This window comes from Galleria mellonella, unplaced genomic scaffold (assembly GCF_026898425.1).
Source record: "Galleria mellonella isolate WM207_F2 unplaced genomic scaffold, CSIRO_AGI_GalMel_v1 utg150, whole genome shotgun sequence".
In the NCBI taxonomy this organism is placed as follows: Eukaryota; Metazoa; Arthropoda; class Insecta; order Lepidoptera; family Pyralidae; genus Galleria; species Galleria mellonella.
In genome coordinates this window covers 1,400,200-1,415,124 of record NW_026442002.1, presented here as the reverse complement: position 1 = coordinate 1,415,124, position 14,925 = coordinate 1,400,200, and the positions used below count along the sequence as shown (strand labels likewise).

At 31.6% G+C, this 14,925-nt stretch overlaps 1 non-coding gene across 1 annotated transcript; it reads left to right on the top strand.

Annotated features, from left to right (window-relative positions):
- Window positions 1–10,912: 10,912 nt before the first annotated feature.
- Trnav-uac (transfer RNA valine (anticodon UAC)) lies at window positions 10,913–10,985 on the top strand. Its single transcript has one exon. It is a non-coding gene; the product is annotated as a tRNA-Val (tRNA).
- Window positions 10,986–14,925: the final 3,940 nt, after the last annotated feature.

Sequence of the window (14,925 nt, the reverse complement as noted above, 5' to 3'; positions counted from 1 at the left end):
TAACGTAAAGCTGGTTATTATCAACAAATAGAATAACATTCAAAGGACGTATTATTATTTATTTATTATTATTATTGTTACACTTATTAAAGTGATAAGAGGGTTTTTATACTGGTATTTTTATTTTGTCAACAAATTTCAGATTGCTATTTTTATAGAAAATATACTTTCCCTATTTGGTGATTTGCGAGTGGTTGCCACGCTTGGGGGTTTTTTTTAATGGGTAATAATGAAATGGTAACCCCGCTGACGCTATTGGTATACACTAACGGGGCACCAGTGACGGATGATAGGTGAGGATGAAGCAGGTCAGTTAGCCCATCCTGATGAATTCAACTAGAATTAAACATGATGGTTTCCAGGGGGAACCACGTGGAGGTCGACCTGATAGGGTATATTGCTAGCAATGGGGCTATTACACCTTATTACTAACAATCGAGAGGAAGAGAGTGTTATCAATGGGGAGATCAGTCCCCATTGATTACAATACAACCATATCAGGTCGACCTCCACGCGGTTCCCCCTGGAAACCGTCGTAACAAATTTATTGTTGAATTGGTCACGATGGGCTAACTGACCTGCCTTTTCATCCTCACCTATCATCGTTTACGGGGCTCCACCAGTGTAACCACTAGGAGTCCTCAGGAATGGCAACGCATGGGGGCATCATGGGCGAAACAGTATACTCTGTTATGTCCATGGCACTGCTCATGTCTATAGGTGACGGTTACCACTTTCCATCAGGTGGGCCGTCAGCTTGTTTGCCATTCTAAGTTGTATAAAAAAGGTAAATGGACTAGAAAGGTAGATGGTATACCTAATTTTTGCTTTTCAATTAAGAATTTTTTAAAATTTATTTTGTAGGAGAACTTAGTGGTGATTACTCTAAATAAGATAGATAGATACACTTTATTGTTTCCTCCAAAAAATTACAATAGTAAACTTATTATGAATATAAACAATTACAAGAAATAATCTTTACCTTATCGCTAAATATATTTAGCATGGATTGACAGCCCCATTGCTAGCAATATGCCTTATTTACCTCCACGTGGTTCCACGTGGACCATCGTGAACATTCTTGTTAAATTCATCTGGGCTCGTTTATTCACATATAATCCTAATATAATAGCGCGGGTGGGGTTACCATTTTATCATGATTAAAAAAAAATCTTTTTTTATACATAATTTGGTGGGAAGCACGATATGTGAAATATATCGCCGACTGTACTAGTAAGTGACGTCTTCATAGTGTGTGTGCTATATTTAGAAGGCCTTTGTTGCGCGGCGTGACGTCATCACTCGGACAGGGTCCGCTAGTACGGGCTTGTAAAAATAAAATTATATATACATAAATATATATTACACTAACGACCCATTTTTACAACATTTTTACAACATTTTAGAAAGTGGTCATTGTGACATAACGATAATAGTTGGACATATAGTGTCGCCAAGTTTTTTGTAGTTATTGATATTTTCTTCAATATTGTAGTAATTGTTGTATTTTTGTTCTAGTATAAATTGAAAATAAAATTGTTTTTTAATTGTTTCTATGATTACATAATTAAAAAACAAACAACAAATCGTGAAATGTCATGTTCAATGATTTAAAGATTTCTGGATTTTTTTATTGTAAATTTTTAAAGCCATGCGTACGATATTTTTTGTAAAGGTTATCTTTTTTTAAATTAAATCTTTATTGTAAGGGCTAATACGAACTAAATTCTAATAGATTGACAAAGTAAAAATTATTTTTTGAAAAATGCGGGTCAGAAATGTAAGCATTATTTTGACAATCTTATTCAAATAAATGAAAATTGTCGTACTGGCCAGATACATGCGGGCAGCGACCGTCAAAAGTTGTATGAAAATCCATATCTGTCGTGTTTTGCGGCCAGATAAATTACTATGTAAACTCATATCTGTCCTGTAATTTAAAAATGGAAATGACCTTTTACTAAACATATCTACCAAAGACGTAAGAGAGGTTTTATTTAAATGGACTGACTTCAAATAGAAAGCTGTCCCCATTGAAAAAAAAACAAAGGAACATTATGGCGCCTGAAAAATTATTATTATTCATTAAACTTAAAAAGTAAAAATTTTTTTGATTGGACTCACGTATGTTCTAACTGACCTCGCCCACATTTGCATTTTCGTCTATCAATGCCTATCATCGTTTGTACTATAAATGCTTCAATCACTCATTATATTACCATTACAACAATGGCGGAACAGCATTTTATTTGTGCTATGGTATTAAAAAATTTCACTGGCATATTCCTAACCTTCAAACCGGAACACAGCCATGCAAGCCAGCTGCTTCACGGCAAAAACACAGGTAGGACAGAGCTATACAAGTTTTGTAGCTATTATGATTAAATAGACTTTTTTTTAAGGCAAAAGAACTTGTGACACACCTTTCCATGATCTACGTAGCAAATTCTCGTGTGTGTTATCAGTGAAGGAATTTTAAAATGTTCTCTTGTAGCGTTGTTTTTATCTCCTCAGGATACAGAGTGTGTTTTCCAAAGGAGATATATCGTGTATGTATAAGTGGGCTACAGCCATACATTCAATGCTGCGGCGTTTCTTCCTCATTGTGAGAGTATCAGCAAACACTTTTTGGGCATAACTCTAGTTGGGCAATATACTTTTTAAGTTTGCAGTGTCCAGTGAGAGCCCTTGACTTTGTACAAAAGTCGTTTGCTTGGGCACCTCTGTCCCATTCGTGTTTCTACCGTGAAGCAATTGTGTTTGCATGGCTGTGTTTCGGTTTGAAGGGTGGGATATGGCGTGAATTTACAGGGTACAGAGGAATAACACCTGAGTTTTCAGGAATGGCAACGCATGGGGGGTATCGTGGGCGAAACAGTATACTCTGTTATGTGCATGGTATTGCTCATGTCTATAGGCGACGGTTACCACTTTCCATCAGGTGGGCCGTCAGCTTGTTTGCCTTTCTAAGTTGTATAAATATATATATATATATATATATATATAAATGATTCTTGCGTCTTATATATCAATCTTGTATATTTATTTTGTCCGTATATCGGACGCATTTCTGCACAGCCTCTTATTGTTAGTATAACGTTTTAAAAAAATTGGCATGGACGCTATTTGGTCATTTATTAAACAATAGTTCGTTTGTCGCACATACATTGTGTGGGCGAAATACTGTAAGCCGTATATCGGCGCATCGTATATACAACTTTTTTTCCATACATTACTCCGCGAATGCAACTACCGTATATTATAGGCAATTTTCAAGTTTTTATCTGTCTAAATTCATTATTTAATTGCTTCCGTTAGTAAAGTGTATATGGGAACGTTTTTGAGACGTTCGATGCTGTCTTAATTCGCGCGTTATATATGTTTATTTATTTAAGAGGGTGTGACATATGGTCATTTAGCGTCCTTTATGAGAGGACGCTGCAAAGGTTATATACGTGAGTTTAGTGAATATCAGGAGTGAATATTGGAAACGAAAATGAAAAGGAGTATGAGAATTTTACAATTATTGAAAGGTAAGTACCTAATATTTATATTAGTAAGTATACTTTATGTTAGAAAATGAATTTTAAGGACATAATCTTACGTCCCTACCTACATACGTTGATAATTTAGTTATCTTAAACATACAATAAAATCAAGTCAGTTGCAGTAGTCGATTCGTCGTTATAAATCGCACGACCTCATCATGGTCATTGTTATTGATGTAGATAGATTTTTTAATAGAAATGACTTCAAAAATTACAAACATTGTCTACTGTGGCCGTGGTATTCCACCATTTTGTTTTATTATGTTGTGTTACACAAAATTACAAAAGATCTTGATTCGATTCCAAATCATTTTGTTTTATCTATGAATCGTGATGATATACTAAAGCTGTGTAATAGTTCTTTCTTTTGGTGTAATATTTGTCAATATGCAATTTACGATCACTACCCGGAAGACGAATGTTTTTGTACTTAAAAAGGTTACCTATTTAAAAAGGTAACATATTTTATTTATAATCGCACAGAAATAATAGACATTCTTAGTATATTAAATATACTTTTGTGTTATTTATATATAATTTGATTTCGACGGTTATTTCCATCACGTGGGCTATCAGCTTGTTTGCCGTTCTAAGTTGTATAAAAAATTATCTTTTTTATTTTTAAAATAATGATTTTTATAAAAAAATACCTTAATTTTAGAATTAAGATTAATTTTTTTAACAAAATCTTTATTTTAGCTAATTGTTTTACACAATGTTACAACAACAAAAATCATGCAATATTATATTACCACCATTTATAAAAAAAGAGATTATAGTTACCTATAAATCTATTAGATAAGTGGATTATTTATTATTTTCAGATTCTTGTCAAAAAACTGAAACATCAGTGAATTTATCATCAGATTCAACAAATAATGAGGTAATTATCTTTTTTCCTTTATACTATAGTTACCTATAGTATGGTGGGGTGCCAACCATCATTAATTTTAAACTGGTTACCTATCTATTCACATACAGCAATAACAAAATTTAAAACGCAGCAGATAGGTTATTTTTTTATTAAACCACATCGTCTTTTTGTTATAGGAAATGTCTGACTCAAGTAATTACAATTCGGGAACAGATTCCAACTACAGTCAGCACATGATGTAAGGAGACAATTTTTTTTTATTTGATTTTTTAATACTTTCCATTCCGATTTTTCTATATTTTGTTATATCAGTCCTAATTCATCTAAGAAATATAATCTAAATATGAAATTATTTTTTTAATTTTTCATACTAATTTTATTTATGTGAAAAACTCAACAAATGCTTTCTTATTTCGACTACATTTATAGAAGTATATTGTTCAATGTCATCAGTATTATCAGTACTGTACATTGTTCTATAAACCATGTATAATTATTTTATCATTTGTTCTTTTATAAAAGAAAAAATGTTCAATGTTAAATACTTTATTCTTATATTAATAAATATCATTGAATTCTACTTTGTATTATGTTTCTCAAAAACATCATAATGATTAAATACATTAAATTTATGTATTAAAAATTAAAATGTATTTTTTGCAGACTAGCTCTGATGAATCATTCATACAAGAGAACATGAACTGTCCCGTCATATTAGAAAGAAACATCCAAGAATCAACAAAAGACGTAGATAGTACTAGTCGTCATATTAGTAATAAAAATAATATTTCTTGCAGCGAAATAATTTCCATTGAGAGCTCTTCATGCAATAAAAATTATCCTTCGAAACAAGATGTAGTTATACACCTTAATAATAATGTTCTTGGAGACAGTAATAAAAATGAGATAGTAATACCTAATATGAAAATCCCTCAAAAAAAAGTAATCCGTAATAAAGACTTTTGTTTTTACTGCGAAACTTTAGTTCTAAATTTTGCGAGACATTTACTAAGAAACCATGCTCTTGAAACAGAAGTACAAAAAATATTATCAGTACCTAAAAAAAGTATAACAAGAAAAAAACTTATTACGGAACTAAGAAAAAAAGGAAATTTTATACAAAATTCTGTCGAAGTGATGAAGCCCATGAGAAGACATAAATATACTAATTATTTACCTTGCACTAATTGCTTAGGATTTTATTCAAGAAATCTTTTATGGAAACATAATAAGAAGTGCACTGGAAAAAATACTAAAAATGTGCAATCAGAAGCACAAAATTTGTTAATAAAACATTTGAAAATCGACGAAAAACTTAAAGAAACCGTATTCCCCAGAATGAGACCTGATAAGATATCGTTTGTTGCTAAATCAGATTTGCTCATTTGTGCATTTGGGTCACAATATATGAAAAATCATAGAGAAATGCATTTTGTGAATGTAATTTCTAGAAAAATGAGAGAACTAGCTAAATTGTTAATTGAAATAAGAAAAAAAGATCAATCAGTGAAAGATTTATTAGGTACTTAATCCGAAATATTATGATCTTATAGTGTCAGCTACAAAGGTTGTAGGTAAAAATGACTCGGAAAAAGATAGATTTGATTCGCCTACATTTGCAATAAATATTTCTACTAGCATAAAGCAGTGCTGCAATATAGCATTTATGCTTGCATTAAAAAAAACAAGGGCCATACATGGAAGTAAACACTGCTGAAATAGAAGCGGGCCTCAAAACTTTGATACACCTTATAGATTCTAATTGGATATATGATGTTTCAAGTCAGGCTGCGTCCGATCTAAACAAAAAAAAGTGGAATAAAGTTACCATAATACCTTTAGCAAATGATTTAAAAATTTTAAAAAAATTTCTTAACAAACACGCTGAAGAAGCTGCCAATAAAATTAAAGAAGGTTCTTATCACCTTGGGGTATACATACAATTATTAGAGACAATATATTGCAGAGTTTTGCTACTGAATCGGCGTAGCCCTGGGGAACTTCAAAGAATTACGCTACATGATTACTTGGAAAATGACCTAAATACTTCTGAAAAATATGAAGAATTCGATCGAACGCTAAGTGCATCTGAGCGAGTTTTAGTAAAAACATTTAAACGAGTGGTTGTTAGAGGCAAACGAGGACGTGGGGTTCCCGTGTTATTTAGTAAAGAAGTTCAAGGTGATATAAAACTTCTGCTTACAATAAGGGACAAATTTGTTTCTACAACAAATAAATTACTGTTTGGGAACCCAGGATTTGAGAACTCGATATATGGGTATAAAGTTTTGGAAAGGTACTCGAGATTATCTGGAGCAAAAAATCCGAAAGCAATTTCTTCCACAAGACTGAGAAAAAATTTAGCGACGCTATCACAAATATTTAGTATGTCTGAAAATGATTTGGAACAATTAGCTACGTTCATGGGGCATACTAATGAAGTTCATAAGAAATCGTATAGATTGCCAGATGATGTGTATCAAACTGCTAAAATTTCAAAACTTCTAATACTTATGGAAGATGGAAAAGCAGATGCTTATAGAGGGAAAGGTTTAGATGAAATAGAGTTAGATCTAAATGAAGAATTGCAGGAAGAAGAAAAAATTGTAAATGATGATATTTTAGATTTTGATTTACCTACACTACAATTGTCAGTTGAAAATTCTTGTGTACAACCTGGAATTTGATTGAAAATAAAATATCTGAACCTAATCACCAGGTGATGACAATAACAGATAAAAGAACTGAAAAAGGGAAAAAGAGAAACTTAGAACCCTGGTCTATGGAACAAAAGAAAGTTGTTACCAAATTTTTCAAAAGCCATATACAAAATAAAAAACCTCCCAGAAAATTAGAATGCGAAACTTTAAAAGGACAATACTCAGAACTGTTACTAAATAAAGACTGGCTCAAAATTAAAGTTTTTATTCAAAATATTTATTCTGAAAAATAGGATAATTATCATTACATTTTTATTTGAAGCAAACTTACTCCAAAAACTTGCTTATCTTTTAATACGACCCTTTATTTAAAATATACATATATTAATATAATTAAGATGTGCATGTAAGTGTTCAATCTAAGTAATATTATTTATATTAAGCTTACAGATTTATTAATGTTGCTGATGTTGAGTGACGAAAATTAAATAGACATTTATTTTATTTTACTATAGATTTAACAATAATGTGATTTTATTTAAAAAATTTGTTAATTAATGTTATTATAAGAGGTCTTGTTTGTTTTTATAACATTTTTTTATAAGTTTACAGATTGTACTGATTTTCTTACAAAGATAAAACAAATATTTGATTGTAATTATAAGTTCTTTTATGTAATTAAAAGTGTTTATTAGCTTTGTTCTGAATAATTATTTTATTTCATAGGTTTAGAATTGTGCCGATTTTGTTAGATAAATAAAATAATAACGTGCTTCGATTTAACCATGTTGATGCTTAATGTTACTGTAAGAAATTTTATTTGTATTCATTACATTCATTTAACAGATTTTATTACTAATTTTCGTAGACAATTTATAAAATGTTTAATGTTATTATGAGAAATCTTATTTACTTTGTTATCAATAATTTTATTTAATAGATATTTTTACCAGAGGGAGACTTTGTACAAAAGTCGATTGCTTGGGTATCTGTCCCATTCGTGTTTCAACCGTGAAGCAGTTGTGTTTGCATGGCTGTGTTTCGGTTTGAAGGGTGGGATATGGCGTGAATTTACTGGGTACAGAGGAATAACACCTGAGTCCTCAGGAATGGCAACGCATGGGGGTATCATGGGCGAAACAGTATACTCTGTTATGTCCATGGTACTGCTCATGTCTATAGGCGACGGTTACCACTTTCCATCAGGTGGGCCGTCAGCTTGTTTGCCATTCTAAGTTCTATAAAAAAAAAAAAAAAAAAAAAAAAAAACTAATTTTCTAAATAAAACAAGAATGTGTTTTTTTTTTTTTTTTTTTTTTTTTTTTTTTTTTTTTTTTTTTTAGAAAAAATCTTTTAATTATAGTACACCTTGCATGTATGCAAATTTAAAAAGTATATGGAAGTAAAATACCGTATGATTACCATTATCAAGAGACGCATACAGTTAGTTAAATAGAATACATAACATACGAAATATACGGTGCGCCATATAGTATCTGTCTTAAAAGGACGCATTTAAATTTACACTAAATACTATAAGTATACGAATATACTGAGTGCTGCATGATCTGCGAGACGAATGGACGCATGAAGTTTGCATGACATACAAACTATATACGGAATATACAAATGTGCCATATGATTCCCGCTATGAACGGACTCCGGAACGTCGGCTAGAAATATTGAAAATTGAATATTGATATCTGCTATTTAAAAGAAATATAATTATGGGTACTGATTTTAGCACGAAATAAAGTAATAATATTCACTTTCAAAACAATTGTAATTTTACTGGAAGTGGGGGATGCAATAAGTATCGGAAGTGAAAAGACGCAAGAAGTCGTCTGCGATTTATATATATATATATATATATATATATATATATATATATATATATATTGTGATATTCAAAAACGTCAAGAACATTCCGTCAGACAACGCGTGGGTGCGCTAGTGATTTACTTTCATTATTATACCTAATATAATATATATATATATATATGTAATAAATTACTTTCAATATGCCGTCCATCAATCTTGCTAGCTTCATGCCCTGATCCATTGTTACATTCAGGTTATTGCTACCACATCGCGTGACGCGACCTTTCCTCTAAAAATCTACAATCTGAAATATGATTTATTAATTAACTCGCTCGACGTATCAATTTGTACCTAATAAGTTGGTACTTACTTCGTTCCTTTTAATGTGTAAGTGTGTTTTTTTTTTTAATGAATAATAATAGAATGGTATCTAACCCCGCCTGCGCGGGTTAGGTACCATTAGGTTAGTAATGGAGACTGAGAATCCCATTGCTAGCAATATACCCAACCAGGTCCACCTCCTCGCGATTCCGCCTGGAAACTATCATGGTTAATTCCTGATGAATTCATCATGATGGACTAACTGGCCTGTTTTCATTCTCATCTATCACCCTTCACTGGTGCCTCGCCAGCGTATCCCGTTAGCGCAGGCGGGGTTACCATACCATTTTCACCCATCAAAAAAAAAACTACACTGGCGGGACACAAGTTTGTTATTGTTTTCAAAAGTTCTTTATTTATCATAAGTGATTACAAATATAATAAATTCCAGTGTACGTAAGCCTAGAATTTACAATCAGACATAAATCGTTTGGCGAGTAATATACACTCCTTCAAATATTTAAAATAGAGATACAAGTATATATAATTCTACACAATATAAAAACTTACATTACATGATGTAACTTATTAATGATAATCATGTTAAACTCCATTATTTACTAATTACTAACAATATTACTATATTTTTTTTTTCTATTAACAGTTTCCTCTTGTCGGTGCAACTAATTCATGCATCTTCCTCCAGCCAGCTCTATCCCAGGCCATATCTTTTATCTCCCTATACGACATGACGCCTAGTGTTTCCTTGATCTGTCCCATGTAGTTATTCCTCGGTCTTCCTCTTCCTCTTTTGCCCTTTTGTTTTACGTTTACTATATTTATTTACGTAAAATTTATTTTTGCATCATATTAAATTTTAAAACAGTTGGTACTAAATTATAATGTTCTAGTCGCTATATAGGTAATTATTTGATAGTGCTTGTAAAAATTCAACTGTGGTTTAATAAAGTTATATCTACTTAAAGTTTTTTGAGAATTTATCATAGGGATTTAAACAATATATAATAATATATTTCCATGACAAATATTTTTTTTATAAACCGACATTATTGTAAACAGCGCCATCTACATTAATATTGTGAACTAATAGTGACTTCCTAATTCACTATTAAATTATAGATGGCAGAAATAACAATATGATAAAATTGTAAGTTTTTATTTATTTCCCTCTTTTATTTAAAATAATAATATTGTGTTAGTTTAAATTGTCCATTTTACAATAGATTATTTATGAATTATATAATTATTTTGGTTATCACTCAACACGAATAACTAATTGACAAATAATTGACAAAAAGAAATAAATGCGTAGTTTAGATTAAAATGGAATATTTTTGTTCAATTTTAGAATATTTAATATAGATTACTGAAGGCTCAGTCACTAGGATTAAAAATACAGCAAAAATTACGGTCACTGAAACAAAATAATTTTTAAACATACTTTGCATTATACCTAGGTCTGCCATCTAGTAGAAATGTCTGCGAACTATTTAGTACGTCACTGAAATACAAAACATCTGTAAATAATCTCGTGTAATACAATTACATCATTTATAATACATTTCTAGAATGTTCTATAATCATAAATTAATCTATATAATTATAAATTTTAATACTATACTTGAAATACAATGTAGTTGTCTATAATTTCAGAAGTGAAAACGACTGGTTCCGTGGTGTAGTGGTTATCACATCTGCTTTACACGCAGAAGGCCGCCAGTTCGATCCTGGCCGGAATCATAAGTTTTTTTTTGTATTATTAATTATTTAAAAACAATACTTAAAACGTCTAGAATTAATAAGAATAGTAAAAACAAGAAAAAAATAACTGTCATGTTATACTATGTTAATACATAGTTTTTTTTTTAGTATATGTACTGCCGAAGCAAGTACATGTTAATACATAGTATAATTTGACTAGACTATATCTGTACATAACAGATTTAAAAAAAATTATATAAAGGATTTAATGAGGACAATATATCTAAGCTAAAACTTGTTTTTTATATACAACTTAGAATAGCAAACAAGCTGACGGCCCACCTGATGGAAAGCGGTAACCGTCGCCTATAGACATGAGCAGTACCATGCACATAACAGAGCATACTGTTTCGCCCATAATAACCCCCATGTGTTGCCATTCCTGAGGACTCAGGTGTTATTCCTCTGTACCCTGTAAATTCGCTGCCCTTCAAACCGAACACAGCCATGCAAACACAACTATTCACGATATATATATACTATATATATATATATATATATATATATATATATATATATATATATATATATATATATATATATAGAGGTACGCAAGCAATCGTATATATATTTTTTTTTGATGATGGATGAAAATGGTATGGTAACCCCGCCTGCGCCAACGGGACACCCCAGCGGAGCACTAGTGAAGGGTGATAGATAAGAATGAAAACAGGCCAGTTAGCGCATCACGATAAATTCATCGGGAATTAACCATGACAGTTTCCAGGGGGAACCGCGAGGAGGTCCACCTGGTTGGGTATATTGCTAGCAATGGGATTCTCAGTCTCCATTACTAACAATCCCTTTCCCCCCTGCAAGCAAACGACTTGTACAAAGTCTCCGTCTGGTGTTATTATAGTTGATACAATGGGGTTAAAAACCCCCAGCGTTATTGAACCTGTTCGAAGATCAGTAGAGAATAAAACCAGTTCTAAACAGAAGTGGATAAAATGTATCCATTATCCAATACAGCTTCTGTATCTATATTGTTGATTTTATTACTTTTTTCACTATTTCAATTTTATATTCCTTCTTATATTAATACCCGCCCACTATGTACTTTTTATTACAACACATTGTGATTTGTTAGTCTTTGTCGGGTGCCCACGATACAGGCTCGCCTAGTGTGGCGCCCATTGTATCTTGTATTTGTAACATTGTTTTAGTCAAATAAAATAAATAAAAAATAATAATAATATATATATATATATATATATATATATATATATATATATATATATATATATATATATATATATATATATATATATATATATATATATATATATATATATATATATATATATATATATATATATATATGCAAGATGCATGCATATAAACACCTAAACAAAGTTATTAAGTTTTTAGATATCTGAAAAAATTAATATGCAAACCAGACAATATATATATATATATATATATATATATATATATATATATATATATATACAAGATACGTGTATGATTTCGAAAATGTCCACCCGTGCGAAGCCGGGACGGGGCGCTAAAGATTGATGAATGTGGAGCAAGCGAAAGAGGTTTGTTTGAATCGAAGCATTTGGCGTTCCATTGTTTCTGCCTACCCTAATGGGAGACAGGCGTGACAGATATGTATGTATGTATGGTCGACCAGTGGTCAAAATTCGACCATAACATATATTGTAATAAATTAATTTATTATAGTTATGTTTGACATTCAGCAAGACTATAGACAAGTAATATTAAATACAAACAATATCAATCTATTCTCAATTCGACCACAGACTTTAGCAATAAACAATAGAGTACGAGTATATATGCTTGTGAGTGTCAAATACATGGTAGTGGGAGGGAAAGGGACTGTTAGTAATGGAAACTAAAAATTCCATTGCTAGCAGTTCCCCCTGAAAACTATCACGGTTAATTCCTGATGAATTCATCATGATGGGCTAACTGGCCTGTTTTCATTCTCATCTATCACCCTTCACTGGTGCTCCGCTAGTGTATCCCGTTAGCGCAGGCGGGGTTACCATACCATTTTCACCCATCAAAAAAAAAACTATTGGCATCGCCCCTCTTATGGGAGCTAATGTCCAGCAGTGGACAACTAATAATAATATTATTTCAGACTTTTTGGTCCATTAAATATTTATTAGTAACAATATTCTTAAAAACTAATGTTAGTAAATTTACATACACAATACACATACACACACATACACACACATACAATATATTAAGCAGTGTACAGATAATCACCGCTGCACAATTCCATTGGAAATTGCGCAGCAGCGATTAACGTACACACAGTGCAGCCTGCTCGCTATCGTACTCAGGATGCTGTTGGTGCTGGCACGTACCCTGCGCACCAATAATAGCTGATAATATATTAACAATTATTATTATATCTATACAAATGCATTAATTTTATTTAACAGTTAATTTCATAAGGAAAAACCAGTATCTTATTTCTGAGTCGAGGAAAATCCAAACGGTGTCATACTTAAAATATTTTGTTACTTTTTTTAATGGATGATAATGGTATGGTAACCCCGCCTGCGCTATCGGTGTACGCTGGCGGGGCACCAGTGAGGGATGATAGGTGAAAACAAAAGGCAGGTCAGTTAGCCCATCGTGATTTATACATCTGGAATTTTGCACGATGGTTTCCAAGGGGGCCATGGGGAGGTTGACCTGAAAAGGTAAATTGCTAGCAATGGGATTGGCAATCCGTAATACTAACAATCCCTTAAGTGAGGGGTATTTTTTTGTAACAAAAAAACCGTGTTTAATTGTGACAAACCCAGTTTTTTTTTTTATGGGTGAAAATGGAATGGCTGCCCCGCCAGCGCTAACGGTATACGCTGGCAAGGGACCAGTGGAGGGTGATAGATGAGAATGAAAACAGGCCAGTTAGCCCATCATGATGAATTCATCAGGAATTAACCATTATGGTTTCCAGGGTGACAAACCCAGTTAATTTGATCCAAAAAACTTAATTACTCAAGCTATTTTGTTAAAATTTCAAATTGAGACCAATCTGTGTTATATATCTATTCAGATTAACAAAAAAAAAATATCCAAATCGATTTACAACTGACAGAATTATGAGGTAACAAACATTTAAAAAAAAAATTACAACCGAATTGAATACTTCCTTTATTTTAAAGTCGATTGAAAATACAAACGAATTCGGTTAAACATTTTGAAGGTAATTAAAAAGCAATTGTTTATTAAAATCGTTTAATGTAAAATCAAATCATCTTTTTTTAATTAATATTTAATAATCAATTAATTAGTTTGTTCATTTTGTTCATAAATCTAATTGAACACTTCACGCTCGTGCGTATGTGTGTGTGTGTGTGTGTGCGGCTAATGTTCAAGATGGACGCTCAAGTACTAATGGATAAATACATTCCAAAGATCAATAATTTGCAATAGAATTGTAAATACAGAAGCGTCATTAGTTTTACCTTTTATTTATTTATTTATTTAACTCTTTATTGTCACCAAAAACATAAAAATAAACAATGGCATATAAACAATTCAAGTGAAATACAGTAGCATGGAGTACAGATTAAAATATACACATAAAGGTACAAAAGGCGGTCTTATCGCTAGGTCAATAGCCTTTTACTGTAATAACTAGCGGTTTGACTTAGTCATAAGCTCATGATTAAGGATCACGAATTGATCCCGAAACCAGTCGAGGTTTCTCGATCTAATTACAGTGAGTTAATCCGGTAATTATTATATTTAAAATATCATATGTGCTAAAGAAAGTTTTAATAATTAAATATTTTTTCCTATTAGCTAAATAAGGTCGATGCTGTACGATGTCGGATTTTTTAAGCAACTTAAAATGACAGGTAAACTAACAGCCCATGGGTTAAAAAATTAATTTTTTTTACATATCGAGAGACTGTACCAATGGCGT